We start from the raw sequence: 21,495 nt of genomic DNA, 5'->3' as shown, positions 1-21,495 counted from the left end.
TTTTTGAACTTTTATTATTTTAATTATGTTTTCAATTGTTATTTAATTTAAGAACAAAAATAGTATTCGTTCAATCAATTTTATAATTTGTTTTAATTTTAAAAATATTAACCAAACATGTTATTGGTTTTAAGCATTAATTTTTGTTACTAATTTTTAGTTTTCATTTTTATAATTTTTTAGGGTGATATTAAATGACTCCTTACATAAGCGATATTTTCACGAATCAAATATAAACTTTATAACCCCCCAGGGTGTGGTTCAGGTGGTAGTGCAGGCTGTGGGAGTGCCTCTCACGAGGTCAGGTGTTCAAAACCTCTCGGGTTCGTTTCCGCCCATGAATTCCTGAATTTACCTCTCTTTGGAGTTGTGGGGTCGGCTTTAAGGGGCGTGGGATTAGTCACGTGGACCATAAAATGGAAACGTGGAAAACCCGGAGTGTAATCCAAAATATATATATATATATATAAACTTTATAGTTTGAGTGTGTTTTTAATGCATCAGAAATCTAATAAGTGTGGGCTACCCAAGATAGTTCGCCATCCCTATTTCATACCCTTTTTACCTTTATCAAAGTGAGAACCTTACCAAAAAGTTTCATAATCTAACGATTTTTCAGAGATTAAAATTTTGTATCGCTTCTTTATGTAGTTTAAGAATAAGAAAATTGAAAAACTGTGATTATTTTATTTAAAAATATCTTAAAGTTAATATAATACCAATATCAACGTTAATGTATATCATAGATGTAAAGACCTGGAAAATAGTAAGTAATGAAATAAAAAAAAAATGGTTTGGTGAAGACCAAATCATCGACGGTTTGGGTGAGTTTAGAAAACCGTTTACGGTTTTGAGTTACTGCGGCAGGTAAGGATAAAACAGTGGAAAAATGTTTGTTTAAAAACAAAATCGTTGACAGTTTCAAGGCAAACCATTGACGGTTTTGCTCTGGGTCTGTGGCTTATATAAAGCATTCAAGTCATTTTTTTTAGATAAATAAAACCCTCTCTCTCTCTCTCTCTCTCTCTCTCTCTCTCTCTCTCTCTCTCTCTCTCTCTCCTCTCTCTCTCTCTCTCTCTCTCTCTCTCTCTCTCTTTTCGATTTTTCTCCCGAATCAGTTGATAAACATCATTTTAGAATTCTGGTGACGATTTTCCACAATTTAATCGGAGCAAATTAGTTGTTTGGGGATTCTGGACACCACTCCAGGATTAAGGTAAGGAGATGAATTTGTTAGTTGTTTCTAAAAAATAACCGATTAAATTGGGGTATGAGAGTTTATAAATGTCATGGTTGTTGTTATTCCAAAGTTGAACTCATTAAACTAAGGTGTATAAATATAGGGTCTGCGTTCCAAACGCTGCAGGTGTTGTTTTAGGGTCCCTAGAGGCGCATCTCCAGGAAACAGGTAAGGAGAATAGATTATGTTAGGCGTTTTTAGAAATTTGATTGATTAAACTCTAATATGTGATTTCTGAGTAATATAGATAGGTGTTTTCCTGAGTATACAGATTTATGAAATTGGGAACCTTGGAAATGATATATGGTTTTTAGAAAGTTGGGTTATTGACTTGAGTAAAACCCTAGAGATGGTCATACCAATATTTTCAGTAGAATATTATTGCATAAATTATCACTTAAATATGTGTGGCATGAGTTGAATATTATGCATAATTATTTTGTTAGTTTTTATGGTAATATGTATATAGAGATAGAGATAGAGATATGGATTTATACAGACTTATAGTATGATGATATTTTATACTGAACTACAGAATGACAGTATTTGATACAGATTTTATATAGATATTATATAGTATTACAGTGTTCTTTATAGAACTACAATATAGATATTATTTAGAATTACAACATTCTATATAGAACTATGGTACAACATTTGATACAAAATTACAGAATGATAGAGTTCTATATAGAACTACAATATAATATTTGATACAGAATTACAAAATGATAGCGTTCTATATAGAACTACAACACAACATTTGAAACAGAATCACAGAATGATAGCATTCTATATAGGACTACAGTATGATGGTATTTTATATATAGCTACAGTATTTCAGTGATTTTATACAGATTTATAGTATGACAGTTTATACTGATTTGTGAATGAAATTATGTTATTATATGATTTTTAGAAATTGCATTATATGGTTTAAGGACCCTGATGGACCATAGCTAAGCACGGTATCGTAGCTTCATAGATACCAGTGTAGCCACACTTCTCAAATAGAGTGTTGGTGGTATACAGTCGATTGTGCCATTGAAGTGTAGAGTTACCCCCTGGAGTTCGGACCAGCTAGGTAGGCCAATCGTACTTATAGTTACAGATATAGATATAGATACAGATACAATTGACTTAGTCTGGTTAGGCCAAACATGGCTAGGTCCAGCCTACAGGGCACAACTTGGATCATGCGAGGTTAATACATGATGTTGTTGTTTGTCCATCCAAGGCAGTTCTTCTATTTACTTATACAGAGGTATTATCTTATACAGAGTATGATGTGAAAGAAAGTATTTTGAAATATATTTATATGTGTGTATACAGTTTTACATGATTTCACAATGAAAGGAAAGGTAAATAATGGTTGTATTTTGGAACACTAAAAGCCACGCACTGACAATAATCTACTCCTTCTTACTGAGAGGTGTCTAACTCTTATAATTTCTATCATTTCAGGAAACCTAGGTAACCACGCTTAGGGCTCTCCAGGGCAGAGGTTGAACGTATTGTTCAAGGAAAGTAGGGGTGGGACACTATGGTGTATAGGATAGTAGTTTGTGTATCTTGAGGATGGATTATGGATGGTTATTTTTGGGATTTCTGTAAAACTACGTTGATGATTCAAACTCTGGTATTATAGTTGGATGTATATACATACATACATATATATATATATATATATATATATATATATATATATATATATATATATGCTTCAATTGTGTAGTATATATGCTCTGTTTGAGGACTGTTGTACTTGGTGCCACTTTGGGCATCATAGGGTACTATAGTGTATTTTATACATATATTGTGTATGGAGTATTGCAGGGCATCACAGTTTGGTATCAGAGCAGACATATTTTATTTTATAAAAAAAAATTTATAGCAGAATTTTCGGATCGTCACAGTTTGGTATCAGAGCCTAGGTTTCTAGGTTCTGTAGACTTTAGTGCACGACGGAAAGCAATACCAGAGTATAGGAATGGATCTTGATGAGGGTAGGAAATGGGTAGATCATGACATTAATAAGTCATTGTTGGAGATTAAGATGAGAATTTAGGGTTTTGTCTCAGGAAAGCCATGGTAAACTACCGTCGATTTTTGTTTCTAAATGGTAAGACTGAACCTTAAACTAGGAATAAGGATGTTAAGTTGATTGGTGGTATGATGATATTTTGTGGTTCTTAGTTAGATTAATGTATTAGTTGTGTTATGAAGTTAGGGTTCTCAGACTATATTTTATTCTATTTTCAGGATCAACCTTGGGAATGATAATACGAACGTTGGTGGTGGTAATGATGTAGGGCCTTCCAGTATGGGTAGCTGTGATTCTAATGCAGTATTGCGTAGTGTCACCCAGCAAGTAATGGAGGAGATAGCAAGAAATTCAGAGGAACAAAGTTGTACGATCGAGCAGTTTACTCATTTGAAAACCCCCATCATTTTCAAGAGGAGCCAACCCATTTGTGGCAGAGAACTGAGTCGAGGAGATTGAGAAGGCTTTGGCAGTTCTCTCGTGCTTCGAGGAACAAAAAGTAGCATTTTCCACTTTCAAGATGACAGAGGAGGCTAAACGCTAGTGGAGGTCAGTGAAGTTGCTAGAGGAGCAAAGGCTGATGCCTATAGCTTTGACTTGGAGTCACTTCAAGGAGATATTCTTTGAGCGGTATTTCCCTGCTACTACCAGGAATGCTAAAGCAGTGAAATTTCTAAATTTGACTCAAGGGCGCCTGACAGTTCAACAGTACGCAACTAGATTTGTAAAGCTGTCCCGATTTGCTCCATACATGCCGCCCGATGAGGAGAAGAAGGCGAGGAGATTTTAGGAAGGCCTGAGATAGAGTATCTATGAGCAGGCGGTGGCATTCTAAGTCCAAACCTTCTCAGAATTAGTAGATAAAGCCACAGTGATAGAGACCAGCCTGCAGAGAGGTGCCGGAGTACAGAGTTAGAGGAAAAGGCATATGCCTCCTAATTTTCAGGTAAGTACCAATCAGAGTCAGTGGAGGAGATATGATGCAGGCCAGTAGTAGGTAGTGGGACATCGAGCCCCTTAGGATAATCCAGCACCCCCTATTTGTACTAGGTGTGATTGAAGGCATTGGGGGGGAGTGCCGAATTGGGATGAATTCCTGCTATCAGTGTGGTCGGCCCAACCATATTTGGAGAGACTATCATGCGTCGCCAAATAATGCACCCACTCCTAATCGCTACTGGGGAAACAATCAAGCACCCGAGGCAACTAGCAGAGGAACACCGTCCCAGTGCAGGTTTATAGACTGACACCGGGAGACACAGAGGCGGCCGACGATGTGGTGATGGGTATTATTTCTATGTTTTCAAATAAAGCTGTTGTTTTTTTTGATTCATTGGACACACATTCTTTTTTATCTCTAGGGTACATCAAGTTATGTAGGATAGAAACTTAATTGTTAGATATCGAATTATTAGTAGCCACATTGACAGGATAAGTAATGATATGTGGAAGGGTGCTTAAAGATTGTCTAGGGGGTATTCAGGGGAGAGTGCTACTAGCTGATCTCGTAGTGTTAAATATGTATGGGTTTGACACGATTTTGGGAATGGATTGGCTAGCCGCTAATCACACTAGTATCGATTGTTATCAGAAATAGGTGGTATTCAGACCTCCTAGGAAGTAGGAGTACAGATTGGGATCGTGTGTGTTCTCCTCACCATAGTTATTATTAGCTATTCAAGCAAGGAGGCTATTGCTGGATGGGTTCCAGGGATACTTAGCTTGTATAAAGGAAGCACCAAAATGGGAATTGAAACTTGCTGATATTCTAGTAGAAATAGAGTTCTTAAATGTCTTCCTAGAAGATTTACCCGAATTGCCTCCTTATCGTGAAATTGAATTTGCCATTGACTTACTTCCAAGGACGACATCAATATCTAAAGCTCCTTATAGAATGACTCTAGTTGAATTAACAGAATTAAAGGAGCAGTTGTAAGAATTACTAGATAAGGGGTTTATCAGACCTAGTGTATCACCCTGGGGAGTGCCAGTTCTATTTGTAAAGAAGAAAGACGGGATGATGAGGATGTGTATTGACTACAGGCATATCAATAAAGTGCCAGTTAAGAATAAGTATCCTCTTCCCTGTATTGATGATTTGTTTGATCAGCTCCAGGGAACATAAGTTCACTCAAAATTGATTTTGATTTGGGTACCATCAAGTGAAATTCAAGGCAGAGGATGTTTCAAAGACAGCGTTCCGAACTTTGTATGACCTTTATGAGTTTTTGGTTATGCTATTCGGATTGACGAATGCTCTTGCTGCATTATGGACTTAATGAACAGGGTTTTCCTTGAATACCTGGACCATTTTGTAGTGGTTTTCATTGATGATATTCTTGTCTATTAGAAGAATTCCAAGGAGCACAAAAATCATTTGAGAATGGTACTACAGGTGTTGAGAGAAAGAAAGTTGTACTATAAATTTAAGAAATGTGAATTCTGGCTGAAGGAAGTTACATTCCTTGGACATGTGATCTTCGGGGATGGTATTTCGGTAGATCCAAGTAAGATAGAAGCGGTAGGGAATTGGATGAACTGAAGAATGTTCAGGAGATCAAAAGTTTCTTGGGTCTAGCATGATTCTACCGGCAGTTTGTGGAGAATTTTTCCAGACTATTAGGTCCTCTAACACGGTTAACAAGGAAAAATGTGAAGTTTGAGTGTACCGATGATTGTGAGTAGAGTTTTTGGAAATTGAAGTAGCGACTTGTTACTGCATCGGTTGTAACACCCCGACCCCGAGGGGCCTGGGATATTAACTTTTTACTACTAATTTACAGCGGAATCAAAATAAACTCAATTTTTATTAAACCAGAGCGCTAATTATTCATGTTACAATCACTTATTTCAAAAGAAGAAAATTACACAAACGTAAATATCTGAAATCATACTAATGTTTCTAATTAATCTTTATTTTTCTAATCCCCACCCGCATGCTTGCTAAGCCTGATTTCCGACATGTCCTTCAGAGTTATCTGAAATAAAATATGATTGGGGTGAGACGACGCTCAGTAAGTAAATAAGATTATTATTAGTGTGTGGCTAAAATGAGCTTTTAAAGAATTTCGTAAAACAATATTTAATACTATAACTTCAAGACTGCTTTTAGAATAGATATAAATTTAAAAATTTCTGCATAAAACTTTTGTCATCAATTTCAACAGTAAATTTTTATAATCATATATTATAACTGTTAAATTAAACTTTTAACTTTAAAACTGTAAAAACATTTAATGATAAACATACATATACTTTTCCTTATACGTTTTCCTTAAATCATCATTTAAGCACCAGAATGATCATTTTCACGTAAACTTATACTTTTCCTTCAAATCATCAGTAACTTGTATACGTAATTAAATATGTATAAACATATATTATAAAAACCACCCTTAGGCCTGTTTGCCGTAAGTCATGTTTACCCCCATGACTGGGTTGTGCGGTCCGAAGACTGGACTTAACTGGCTGGCCGACCAAACTAAATCAACGTACGTAAATTTTAAGTGAGATTTTCCTTATTAAGTCCTGGTCCGGAACCAGGTGTGCACTCAGGAGAAATCCACTAACATAAATAACCACTCTGTAAACAGTGTGGGTGCACTCTGATCCGTATAAACTTTAAGCTGCGGTACCGAGCATCTATAACTTTGAACTTTCGTTGCCATAAGGGGTTTGAAAATCATCTTATTATCATTTATGCAATTTAAAATAATATCGTGAAAATCTCATCTTTACTCATATTTACATAAAAAAATGTAACGTAGAAATAAACTCATGCCACACAATTTTTGTGTTAAAAATATATATAATTTTATTTTTGAATAGAAAGAAATGCTGAAAATTTACCCGAGGGGATTGGAACATTTCTTAACCCAAAAATAGATGCAAGTATATTAAAGATAGAACTGGTATAATTAAATATGCGTGAAAATAAACTCATGAAAATTTTGTGGAACTAATTGACATAATTAAAATTTACATACAAAATAAACTCGGGTATGAATTTAAAATAAAAAGAAACTAACATAATCAAAATTTACTTACCTTCTTCTTTTACCGTGTGCTACGAACACAATAATTATCTTTAAGAAATGAGATCGGAAAAAGTGGGTGATTGAGAATTTATTCAAAAATTCTCTCTCCACCACAAATTCTTTCACTCACTAATTCTTCTCTTCCTTGGAAAATTGTTGTGAAAAATGAAGGTTGAGAGCTTCCTATTTATAGGAAAATTTTGGGGAAGAAATGAAATTTGTAAAAGTGTGGGGAGATGGGTGAAATTATAATTATTAAAAATTAAAGAATGGGCAAGGTATGGGTTGTGTATGGGATAGGGATGGAGGCCATGTGGGAGTGCTTGCCACCATTCCCATTAAATAATTTTTTTTTAATTAATTACTTACCTAATTAATCAATTAGTTAATTAATTATTTTACTATTTCATTATTTTTCTTAATCATTATTATCAATATTATTATCATTGTTATTACTTTTAAACTATTTTTAGTATTTCTTTATTTTATTTTTTGAATAAGAATTAAATTTGAATTTTAAAAACTCATGTGGGCCCCACATGGTCTTGTGGGCCCCACACAACTTCGAGACCCAAATGGATCCTGTGTCACTCGAATAACTCTCATATGATTTTATGCATCCTACATAGCTTTGAGACTCGTGTAAACCTCCATACGGCTTCGGGACTCATGTGGGCCCCACACAGTCTTGTGGGCCCCTCATAGGATACCTATATTATTATTATTTTATCATATATTTCTACAAATTATATCAGTCAAAACATTATTTTGTGTATTTATTTACGTATATAAACAGTGTCTTGTGGCTCCGGGACTCATGTGGACCCCACATAGTCTCTTGGGCCCCACATATGATACCTATATTATTATCATCTTATTATGTATTTCTACAAATTATGTCTGTCAAAACACTATTTTATGTATATATACTTATTTACGTGTACAAACAGTGTCTATCCTGTTTATCCTATGAAATTCCATTTTGACTAGGCCGACCTCCAGGGAGCGACTGAGCCGCAATGGTCTCTGAGCACTCGCTAAGACAAGGTCTTTCTTAGGCATCAAACATGGAATCAAGGATCCTACAGAAAAACACTTCTGTATTGATATTAACTTAATGACTATTTTTATTATTTTATTATTATTGTACTTTAATCATATATATATATATATATATATATATATATTTTTGGGTCATCACATCGGTTTTGTCTATTCCATCAGGAGATGGTGGATTTGTGATATACAGTGACGCAGCTTAGAAGGGACTCGGGTGTGTCTTGATGCAGCAGGGGAAGGTCATTGTATATGCTTCTCAGCAACTTGAGGAGTATGAGAAGAGCTATCCGACGGATGATTTGGAGTTGGCTGCAGTGATGTATGCATTGAAAATCTGGAGACATTATCTGTATGGTGGGAAATGTGAAATATTTACAGATCATAAAAGTTTGAAATATTTCTTCACACAGGAGGAGTTAAATATGAGGCAGAAGAGATGGCTAGAATTAATAAAAGATTACGACTGCACCATTAGTTATTACCCAGGAAAGGCTAATGTGGTAGCTAATTCCTTGAGTCGAAAGTCAGGAAGTACCTCAGTAACAGTAGTGGTGGTGCAACATCATATCAGAATGATTTTAGAAAGACTTGGTGTGGAGCTGGTAGAGGGAAATCACTAGACATTTATTGCTAATCTGGTACTTCAATTGACTTTGTTGGAGAGAATTAAGATTGCATAGATGCAAGATGTAGAATTGGTAAGGATCAAGAATAAAGTGCAGAGTGGATAGGGAGTCAATTTTAATATTTCAGATAATGGTGTTTTGTGATTTCATAGCAGGTTATATGTACCTGATGATGCTGAAATTAAAAAGACTATTTTAGAAGAGGCACACCGTTCCCTATATACGGTACATTCAGGAAGCATGAAAATGTACAAAGATTTGCCGGTATCTCTTTGGTGGAGCAATATGAAGAGAGAAATTGCCCAATATGTAGAACAATATTTGACATGTCAGTAGGTAAATGCTAAGCTTCAAAGACCGGCGGGACCGTTGCAACCACTTCACATCCCTAAATGGAAGTGGGAGCACATTTTTATGGATTTCGTCACAGGTTTACCGCTGACACTTCATGGGCAAAATGCCATCTGGGTAGTTGTTGACCAATTGACGAAGACTGCCTATTTTCTTTCCATCAAAGTTAACTACTCTATAGGTAGATTGGCAAAACTGTATATATAAGAGATAGTCAGACTGCACGGTGTGCTAGTCTCCATCATTTCTGACCGAGACCCACGGTTCACATCTCAACTCCGGAAGAATTTACAAGGAGCCTTGGGTTCTCATTTGACATTTAGTACAACATTTCACCCTCAGACTGATGGACTAACAGAGAGGACCATATAGACACTGGAAGATATGTTGCGGGCATGTGTGTTAGATTTTGGAGGCAACTAGATTCAATATCTGCCACTGGTGGAGTTTGCTTATAATAATAGCTACCAGACCAGTATTGAAATGGCACCGTATGAAGCATTATATGGTTGGAGGTTCCGAACTCCACTATATTGGAATGAAGTGGGTGAAAGACAGATTTGGGGCCAGAGATTGTACAACGGACTTCTGAGAAAATCAAGCTTATCCAAGAAATAATTAAGACCGCTCAAAGTCGATAGAAAAGCTATGTAGATACCCGCTGACAAGCACTGGAATTTGGTGTAGGAGATAACGTGTTCTTAAAAATTGCACCAATGAAAGGAGTGATGATATTTAGGAAGAAGGGTAAGCTAAGCCCAAGGTACATTGGGCTGTTTTAGATACTGGAAAGAATCGGTCCAATTGCCTACAAGTTAGCGTTACCCCCAACGTTACCTATATATGTCACACGTAATAAGTTATGAGACACTGGAGCTTGGGGATACTCTATCATATGATGAAGTGATAGTCTAGATCCTAGATCATAAAGAGTAAGAACTACCCACCAAGAATATCTCACTGGTAAAAGTGCTCTAGAGGAACCATGTAATTGAGGAAGCCTTATGGAGGCTAGAGGAGGAAATGCGTTAGAAATACTCACATCTACTTAGTGGAGCCCAACATTAGCCAGAAAGAAAAAAAATAATGGATCAGGTAAGGATTCGTTGTATGTAAGTAGGTTTTGTGCATGTTCAGTAGTTTAAGTGTATTTAATTGTAGATTTTCATGTAATAGTTTTGTGTTTTGAGTGGTTTTGGGAGAGTTTGTTTTGGATATCTATAATCTCCTAGAACCGTATATGTAACTACAGTATTCCTCTGCCATAAGTGAGGATGATTAATAAAATTTCGGTGGTTTCTTTTAAATGAGGACAAAAGTACTAGATAGCAAATTTAGAGGACGTAATTTTTTTTAAGGAGGGGAGGATGTAGAAACCCAAAAAATAGTAAGCAATGAAATAATAAAGAAAAAAGGAAAATTTTTTTGGTGAAGACCAAACCGTCAACGATTTGGGTGAGCTCAGAAAATCATTGACGGTTTTGAGTTAATGCGGCCAGGTAAGGGTAAAATAGTAGAAAAGGGTTTGGTTAAAAACCAAACCATCGATGGTTTCAAGGCAAATCATCGAAAATTTTGCTCCAGGTTTGTGGCCTATATAAAGCATTCAAGTCATTTTTTTTAGATAAATATAACCATTTCTCTCTCCTCTCTTAGGGCTGCAGCCTCAACCTCTCTCTCTCTCTCTCTCTCTCTCTCTCTCTCTCTCTCTCTCTCTCTCTCTCTCTCTCTCTCTCTCTCTCTCTCTCTCTCTCTCTCTCCAATTTTTCTCACGAATCAAGCCCAAATGAGTTGATAAACATCATTTTGGGATTCCGGCGATGATTCTCAGCAGTTTAATAGGAGCATATTAGCTGTTTGGGGATTTTGACCACCACTTCAGGATTAAGGTAAGGAGATGAATTTGTTAGTTGTTTCTAAAAATTTAACTGGTTAAACTAGGATATGAGAGCTTACAAATGTCATGCTTGTTGTTATTCCAAAGTTGAACTCTTTAAACTAAGGTGTATAATTACTGGGTCTGCGTTCCAAATGCTACGGGCGTCGTTTTAGTGTCCCTGCAGGTGTATCTCCAGGAAATGGGTAAAGGGAATAGATTATATTAGGTGTTTTCAGAAATTTGACTGATTAAATTATAATATGTGATTTCTGAGTAATATATATAGGTTTTTTCCTATGTATGCAGATTTGTGAAAATGGGAACCTTGGAAATGATATATGTTTGTTTTGAGAAAGTTGGGTTATTGAGTTGAGTAAAACCCTAGAGATGGTTATACCAATATTTTCAACAGAATATTATAGTATAGATTATCACTTAAAATGCGTGGCATGAATTGAATATTATGCATAATTATTTTGTTAGTTTTTATGGTAATATGTATATAGAGACAGAGATATTGATTTATACAGAATTATACTATAATGATATTTTATACTGAACTACAGTATGATGGTATTTGATACAGATTTTATATCGATATTATACAGTGTTACAACGTTCTTTATAGAACTATAGTATAGATATTATACAAAGTTACATCGTTCTATATAGAACTACAATATAACATTTGATACAGAATTACAGAATGATAGCATTCTATATAGAATTACAGTACAACATTTGATACAGAATTACAGAATAATAGAGTTCTATATAGAACTATAGTACAACATTTGAAACAGAATCACATAATGATAGCGTTCTATATAAGACTACAGAATGATGGTATTTTATACATAGTTACAGTATTTCAATGGTTTTATACAGATTTATAGTATGACAATTTATACTGATTTGTGAATGAAATTATGTTATTATATGGTTTTTTGAAATCGATTTATATGGTTTAAGAACCCTGATAGACCATAGCTAAGCACGGTACCATAGCTTCACAAATACCAGTGCAGCCACACTTCTCAGATAGAGTGTTGGTGGCATACAGTTGATTGTGCCATTGAAGTGTAGAGTTACCCTCTGGAGTACGGACTAGCTGCGTAGGCTAATCGTACTCATAGTTATAGATACAAATACAGATGCATATACATATACAATGGACTTAGTCTAGTTAGGCCAACCATGGCTAGGTCCAGCCTACGGGTCGTACAACCCGGATCACACGGGGTTAATACATGACGTTGTTGTTTATCCATCTAGGGCAATTCTTTTATGCATATATGCGTATTTACTTATACAAAGGTATTAACTTATATAGAGTATGATGTGCAAGGAAAGTATTTTAAAATATATTAATATGTGTGTATACAGTTTTACATGATTTCACAGTAAAAGGAAAGGTAAAAAATGGTTGTATTTTGAAACACTAAAACATATAATGTCACACACTGACAATAATCTACTCCTTCTTACTAAGAGGTGTCTAACTCCTATAATTTCTATCATTTCAGGAAACCCAGGTAACCAGGCTTAGGGCTCTCTAGGGCAAAGGTTGAAAGTATTGTTCAAGGTAATTAGTGGTGGGACACCATGGTGTATAAGATAGTAGTTTGTGTATCTTTAGGATGGATTATGGATGGTTATTTTTAAGATTTATGTAAAACTATGTTGATGATTAGAACTCTGGTGTTATAGTTGGATGTATATACATATATAGATGCTTCCGCTGTGTAGTATGCTATGTTTGAGGATTGTTGTACCTGGTGCCACTTTGGGCAATGGGTACTATAATGTATTTTTTATAGATATTGTGTATGGAGTATTGCAGGGCATCATAGTTTGTTATCAGGGCAGACATTTTATTTTATAAAAAAAAATTTATAGCAGAATTTTTGGGTCGTCACAATAGATTCTACTATATTTAGTCAAATATAATATTCTTAGTTATACATTTTAAATTATCACTTTATCTAAATATTTAAATTATTATACGATAAATAACACACATTATAGGGACAAGACGTTCACCACACATTTAAAACAAATAATAATATAAAAATTTGGGACATTTTGACTGTGAAAATTCTAATAACATATTAGATTATGACTTTACCGTAAATTTTAAGTTATTAGCTTGTGAGGTAATAGAATTATGGAACAAGTTTTAACAATTAGCTAATGAGGAGCAAGGTCAAAAGTGACATTTTCAATAAAAGGGAGAAAAATAAATAAATAAACCCACAATTTTCTTTCTTAATAGTAATATAATATATAGTTGACATTTAACATACATATAATGAAAGGAGGAGAAACAATTTACTATGAGCTACTATGACATTTAAAATATATATATGAACTTGATAACCAAGAAATTTTTAACACTGCCATATATTGATACATTGAATCTATGAAGGGTAAATTAAAATTAAAATTAAAAGGAAAATGTTATAGAATGACTTAAAACCAATTATGTTATATGAATTGTAATATTAGACAATTAAGAAATAACATATTCAATAGAGTAAAATTATTTAAAATTTTGAAGTGAATGAATAATAGAACTATAAAAGGCAAATTAAGAACCGAGTATATTGATAATGAGCTAGACAAATATACCTATAAGGTTAAAAAAAAAAAAGGATCATTAAGATGATTTAGACACTGTGAATGAAATAATGTAGAAGTTAAGTCAAGATAGTGAATAATTCCAATTTTAGAAAGATTAGGGATAACTATAGAGAGATTTAATAGCAGAAAGAAATTAGAATTGGTAACCAAAATAGAAAGAGAAAATTTTGTGCAACTTCTCCATTTACTATACTGACATAAATATAAGTTCATAACATACTTACACATTAAATATGCCTAGGATCGATGGCTATTTCTAACTTTTTTAAATTAAAACAAAAAATAAAAAACTTATTAATGAACTCTAAAATAAAATTTAGGAAATGTCACATTAAGGCTAGACCCTAATAATGATAACTGGATAACAACAAATAAATATGTTTGCAACTTATTATATTAGCTATCTTCATTCATGTAGCAACACTACATCATCGATCTCACCATATTTAAGACTTGATTGTTGTTGCTTATGTATATTCTATATGAAATAGGTTTTTGTGAAGTCTATTAGAATGCAAAATTCAAGACACCAATCACTAAAGTGCGACCTCTTGTAGATATAAGCAATAGTGGATAAATTTAGGACATGAATCACTAAAATATGCGAGTCTTATTCTCATAGCTTATAGCTATAGTGATCCTATATGCCTATGCAAACAAACAAAAATAGTTATGGTAAGTAAATAAAATTATCTTGGCCATTCATTAAAAACAATGTGCGCCTTTTATTTGCTATAACATATTATATTTTTGTTTATAGTATATTGTCAACTGAGTCACGAGCTATTTTATGAATCACGAGCTATTTACAATGTCTTTTTAGAATGCAAATAAAATTATTTTTAACATATTAGGCTTTATATAGTCATGAGCTCACGAATTGTGACGACAACTATATGGATATGTGTACTTCATGACTCTTGAAGTCTCTATTTTAATTTGGATCTTAAAAATAGTTGTATTTTAATATTTTTAATTATAGTAATATTATTTTTTAAAATATAGAAGAGGAGCAAATATTCTCATTTTGAAAATTCAAAAAATAATACCTTAAAAAATATATTTTTTATTTTTTATTGTTTTATCTTCTTTAAGGGGAAAATTTCAATATCAATTGTCAATGAGAAAACTTATATTGAGATATGACATTTTTCGGATAAAAAATTATGGCTTGCTTGAATTTTAATCTCACTAAAAGGATAGTTAACAAGTTCTCATTAGGAAAGTTATAAATAAACTAAATAAAAGATTTTTTTATTAAAATGTTAAATTCTTAAACTCACTTTTGAATTTTATTTTATAATAAAAAAATGTAATATTAGATACTATTTTAGCATTTTACTAAAACAATATCAATCAATAAAAATAGTTTACTTTAATAAATAGTATCAATTTAAATTATATGTGTGCCTTTGCTAGAATTGTAATGAAGTGCACGATATAACTCCTAAAAGCCATAACAAAATTGTCACTCTCTTCTAGGTCAATATATAGTAATAATAAACGAACTTTTTTAAAGAGTATCATAACATTTTAAAGTTTGCAACTTGTATGTTAGATAAGAGTTATTAAAAAAGGTGTAGACACCCAATAACAAAAATAAGTAAAATCTTATTTTATTCATAAAAAAAAAAAAAAATACAGGGAAAAGAGAAATACAAGGAAGCAAATTTTACATAAAAAAAAATATAATAAAAAGAAAAAAGCAAGTGGTGGACCAAAAATCTTTAAATCCATAGCAATTTTGAACATATGAGGAAAGAAAAGAGAGGTTAAACCTGTGCCAAAAATCATAAATAAAGGTAATTGGCAGAGATAATTTAAACTGAATTTGATTGAGCGATCAAAATTGATTGGTCAATCAAAATTCAATTGAAATTATTCCTCTAAGTCTATAAGTAGAGGCTTTTGAAGAGTGGAGACACAGTGAAAAAGTCATCAAAGGATCCACAAAGAAATGAGCATAGACAATCAGGGAGATATACAAACAATTAGGGAGAATCACATGCAATCAGGAAGCAATCAAAAGAATTACAAAAAGAACATAGGAAGTCGAGAGAAAGTCGGAACATCCTGATTGGGGGTGAGCCATTAAGCTGGAGATTTGAGGAGTGCAAAGAACAAGGAGGATTGACACAGAACGAGAAGACTAGAGAAGTTGAAGACAAAGGTTAGTTTGATTTTATTTTTGTATTATGTTCTATTTTTCATGCAATTATACAAATTCAGTAAAAAAAAAAAGTTCTGAAATTGACCCCTTAAATCGGATCCGTTGACTCGACCCAATCCAACCGGAGTTGGAGCCCAAAGCCCGTGACCCAATTACTAGAACCTTAACCCAATTTTGACTCACGCCTAAAATTAACTTTACCCTAGGTTAAGCCCATTTGGTTCATGAGTAAATGATGGAAAATTCGGGGAAAATTGCCAGAAAGTTCAAAAAGGGTGAGAAACTTATCGTCGCCAGTTGAGGGTTTGATGCTGTTTGTTCGTGCCCCTCAATTTGGTCCAGATATGCAAGAAATAAAAATAAAAATGTGAGATACATGAAGAAAAAAAAGAGAAGAACACAAAGATCAGAGAAAGAAAAATAATAAAGTAAAAAAAAAATCAAAGATATAGAGAGGATTTGCGAAAGAAAGAAAGATAGATATAAACATAGGAGAGAGAGAAAGAGATATGCTAGAACAGAAGAAAGAAAAGAAGAATTTTTTTTTAAGAAAAAAAAGATAAGAAAAGATCGATCGCAAAGCCACCACCGCACCTCAACATCGCACCTCTCCGACACTACTATTGCTCCACTACCGCAGCACACCATCATATGAAAGTGGTGATCCCTGCCCTTCTTTTTTCTCTCTCTCTCTCTCTCAACCAGCTCTAACCCACCATCCCCATATATATGTAACTGTTAGTGGGTACTATATATACGTGTGTGGGTGTGTGCGCGCGCGCGCGCGTGTGTTGGCACATGTGTTTATGATATATTTGGTGAATATATATAGCAATTTATGTGTGCGTGTGTGTGATTCTTTGTTATATGAAAAAAAATAAAAACATAAATAAAAAAAATTAGGAAATAAACAAAGGAAAAAATATTTAAGTTCTTTTGGCTTAGATAACAAAAAAAATTAAAAAAATACCAAAAATAAATAAAATGAAAAAAAAAAGTCTTTGAAAATCCTTGAGAATTGCATAAAGATGTTGAAAATTATCAAAAAAAATTCTACAAAATTTTGGAAAAATCTAGGAATATTTTTAAGGATTATTTTGCTTAAAATTTGATAATTTTACTTGATTTTTGTGTGTACGTCTCCCAATGATTTTAAAAAGGGTAATGAGGTATTTCAGACCTCACCTGTATTGGCTCTGAGGGGGGTTTATATATCTAACAAGATCCCCTTGTTTGGAAGTCTTATTAGACATTCCTAATATAGCACTTTGATTTTCATTTTACTTTAAAATTTTATTTATTTATTTCATTGTTTATTTCAAATAGGTTAATTAAAGATCACTAGCTTTAATTTGGGGATAATGAATTAATTAGGTATCGTTCATAGTGCGAGTGTGTAAGAGGGTACTAGTGCCGTCCCCTCGCATAATTGAACTCCTAATCCCAACTCTAGTAAAAGCATACTGAGACTGCTGGTTCCTTGGCATAAGATTAGTCTAGAGTTTAATTAATGAGTAGCAATTAGGTGAACTAACTGTACCTAGGTAAATAACAGGCTAGTGGCAACTCCATCAAATTTTCAATATTATTATTCCTCTCTATTTTGGAGCCTTCTCCGAGACGTTGCGATAGCTTGGCAACTTCGGTCGAGCCATTAGTTAGTTATGAATTATCTGAAATATGAATTTAATGGTCTTTTGATTACTCCATGATGCTTTATTTGTAAATATGGATGATAGTTGCATACTTATGAATATTTTACCTATATATATAACCCTTGTATTTATATTGTGGAATGAATGGATAAGCATGTGCAGGGTCTGATGATATGTGGGGATTAAATGGATAGAATTTAAAAAATTATGTGAGCACACACATTTTCACAAGCTTCCTACTTGGGCTTTACCATTTAGGAATAGATAGGGGTGTAGTATTGTTAGCTTTCACAAGACAAGGTCTTTGGGGGTGCGTGAGCCACTCCGCTCAGTATGTACTTTGTGCAAACCCATTGGGTAAGGATAGGGGACATGCTGGGAACCTATAATTGATAGGGAATAAAGCTTGAACTACACATATTTTAACTCTAACTTCCTTCCTTAGGATATAGCCTTGGTGAAAACCTGTAAGTGATAAATCCACCTAGGGTTGGGATAAGAGCTTCATCCTTCTTCACGTGACTTGGTTCAGTCTTTGTGGTGTCTGTTTGAATTCCTTTGTGTGGTTTCACATACTTTGCATCCATTTTAGACATACATGCTACTTAATCAAAATTATGGAAAAGCCCTAAATGACCTTATGGACAACTTAGTAGTGGTATTCGATGAAGAAGAAATAGAGGTTTGACAATATTTTGGAATCCAACATAATCATCAGAAAGGTAGTTAAATTGAAAGAATTAAGGTGATTGAAGAAGGAATTGAGGGGCAATCTAGTCAAGTTGGTGCATTAATCCTCCCAAATTTCCAACCATTATTAAGAAGTTTCCAATTATCATATGGGACTTATAGTTGCCAAGTCTTGCCTCAACATGTGTTGAAGTTCAAAGAAACAATATGTTTATGGGGAAAGGTAGGGCTACATGAAAGATTGTGAGGATTGTATATCAAGAACTGGATTAATTTGTGAGTTTTCATTAGGTGATGAGGTTTTTTCAAGAATTTTGACAAAGTGGTTGTTTAGGTTGCATTACATTCATTCATTTCATGCATTGTCGTGCATGCATAGTCATTTATATTGCGTCCTTGCTCATATTCTAGTTACCTACAAAAACAATGTGTCAGAGTGGTAGAGACAGAAATATAACAAAACCTTGGAGTTAATAATGAGCCACATAAGTCAAATCTGCATCCTTATAACACTAGATGAAAAACCAAAATCATGGGTGATGTAATACCCCAACTCCGAAAGGTCTGGGATATATACTTTTTACCATTGATTTACAGCGGAAGTAAATAAATTCAATTAGTATTAAATCAGTGCTCTAATTATCCATATTACAATCGTTTATTTCAAAAGAAGAAAAATTACATAAGCCTAAATATTTGGCATCATACTAAAATTTATAATCAAGTTTTATTTTTCTATTCTATTTCCACCCGCATGCTTGCTATGCCTGATTTTCGATGTCCTTCAGAGTTATCTGAAATATAGAAATATGATTGGGGTAAGACGATACTTAGTAAGTAAATAAGATTATTATTAGTATGTGGTCAAAATGAGCTTTTTAAAAATTTCGTAAAACAATATTTAATACTATAATTTCAAAAATGTTTCTAAAATAAATATAAATTTAAAAATTTCTGTATAAAACTTTTATCATCAATTATAATAGTAAAAGTTAATAACCATATACTGTGACTGTTAAATTAAACTTTTAACTTTAAAACTATAAAAATATTTAATGATATACATACATATACTTTTCTTTATACGTTTTTTTTAGATCGTCAAGAATGACACTTTTCATGTAAACTTATACTTTTCCTTCAAATCATCAATAACTTTGTACACGTAATTAAATATGTATAGTAAAACAATATTTAATACTATAACTTCAAAACTGCTTCTAAAATAAATGTAAATTTAAAAATTTCTGCATGAAACTTTTACCATCAATTATAATAGTAAAATTTAATAACCATACATTGTGACTGTTAAATTAAACTTTTAACTTTAAAATTATAAAAATATTTAATGATATACATACATATACTTTTCTTTATACGTTTTCTTTAGATCGTCATTTAAGCATAAGAATGACCATTTTCATGTAAACTTATACTTTTGCTTCAAATTATCAATAACTTTGTACACGTAATTAAATATGTATAAACATATATTGTAAAAATCACCCTTAGGTTTGTTTGCCGTAAGTCATGTTTACCCTAATGATTGGGTTGTGCAGTCTGAAGACTGGACTTAGCTGGCTGGCCGACCAAACTAAATCAACGTACGTAAACATTAAGTGAGATTTTCCTTATTAAATCCTAATCCGGAACTAAGTGTGCACTCAAGACAAATCCACTAATATAAATAACCATTCTGTAAACAGTGTGAGTGCACTCTGATCCGTTTAAACTTTAAGTTACGGTACCGAGCATCTGTAACTTTGAACTTGCTTTATCATAAGGGGTTTTAAAATCATCTTATTATAATTTATGCAATTTAAAATAATCTCATGAAAATCTTATCTTTACTCATATTTTCATGAAAAATGCAACGTAAAAATAAACTTATACCACACAATTTTTGTGTTAAAAATATATAAATTTTTTTTAATAGAAAGAAATGCTGAAAATTTACCCGAGGAGATTAGAATATTTCTTAACCCAAAAATAAATGCAAGTATATTAAAAATAAAAATGGTATAATTAAATATGCTTAAAAATAAACTCATGGAAATTTTGTGGAACTAACTAACATAATTGAAATTTACTTATAAAATAAAATCAGGTATGAATTTTAAATAAAAAAAAACTAATATAATCAAATTTACTTACCTCTTCTTTTATCTTGTGCTACGAACACAGTAATTATCTCTAAGAAATGAGATCGGAAAGAGTGAGTGAGTGAGAATTTACTCAAAAATTTTCTCTCCACCACAAATTTTTTTCACTCACTAATCCTTATTTTCATTTGAAAATTTTTGTGAAAAATGAAAGTTGAGAGCTTCCTATTTATAGGAAAATTTTGGAGAAGAAGTAGAATTTGTAAAAGTGTGGGGAGATTGGTGAAATTATAATTTTTTTAAAATTAAACAATAGGCAAGGGATGAGTAAGATATGGGTTGAGTATGGGATGGGGATGGAGGCCATGTGGGAGTGCTTGCCACCATTCCCATTAAATAAATGTTTTAATTAATTACTTAATTAATTAATTAATTAGTTAATTAATTAATTATTATTTTATTTTTTAAAATCATTATTATTACTTTTAAGTTATGTTTTAGTATTTATTTATTTTTTTAAAAAAGAATTAAATTTGAATTTCGAAAACTTATGTGGGCCCCACATGGTCTTGTGGGCCTCATACAACTTTGATACCTAAGTGGGTCTTACGTAATTCCAATAGTCCTTATACGGTTTTATGAGCCTTACATAACTCCGGGACTCATGTGAATCCCACATAACTTCGGGATTCATGCGGGTCCCACATATGATACCTATATTATTATTATCTTACTATGTATTTTTACAACTTATGTCTGTAAAAACACTATTTTAGGTATATGTACTTATTTACGTGTACAAACAGTGTCTATCTTGTTTATCCTATGAAATTCCATTTTAACCAGGTCGACCTCCAAGGAGTAACTGAGCCGCAATGGTCTCTGAGCACTCGCTAAGATAAGGTCTTTCTTAGGCATCAAACATGGAATCAAAGATCCTATAGAAAAACACTTTTGTATTGATATTAACTTAATGACCATTTTTATTATTTTATTATT

This window comes from Malania oleifera, chromosome 4, assembly GCF_029873635.1.
Source record: "Malania oleifera isolate guangnan ecotype guangnan chromosome 4, ASM2987363v1, whole genome shotgun sequence".
Taxonomy (NCBI): Eukaryota; Viridiplantae; Streptophyta; class Magnoliopsida; order Santalales; family Ximeniaceae; genus Malania; species Malania oleifera.
Note: the sequence above shows the minus strand (reverse complement) of the source record.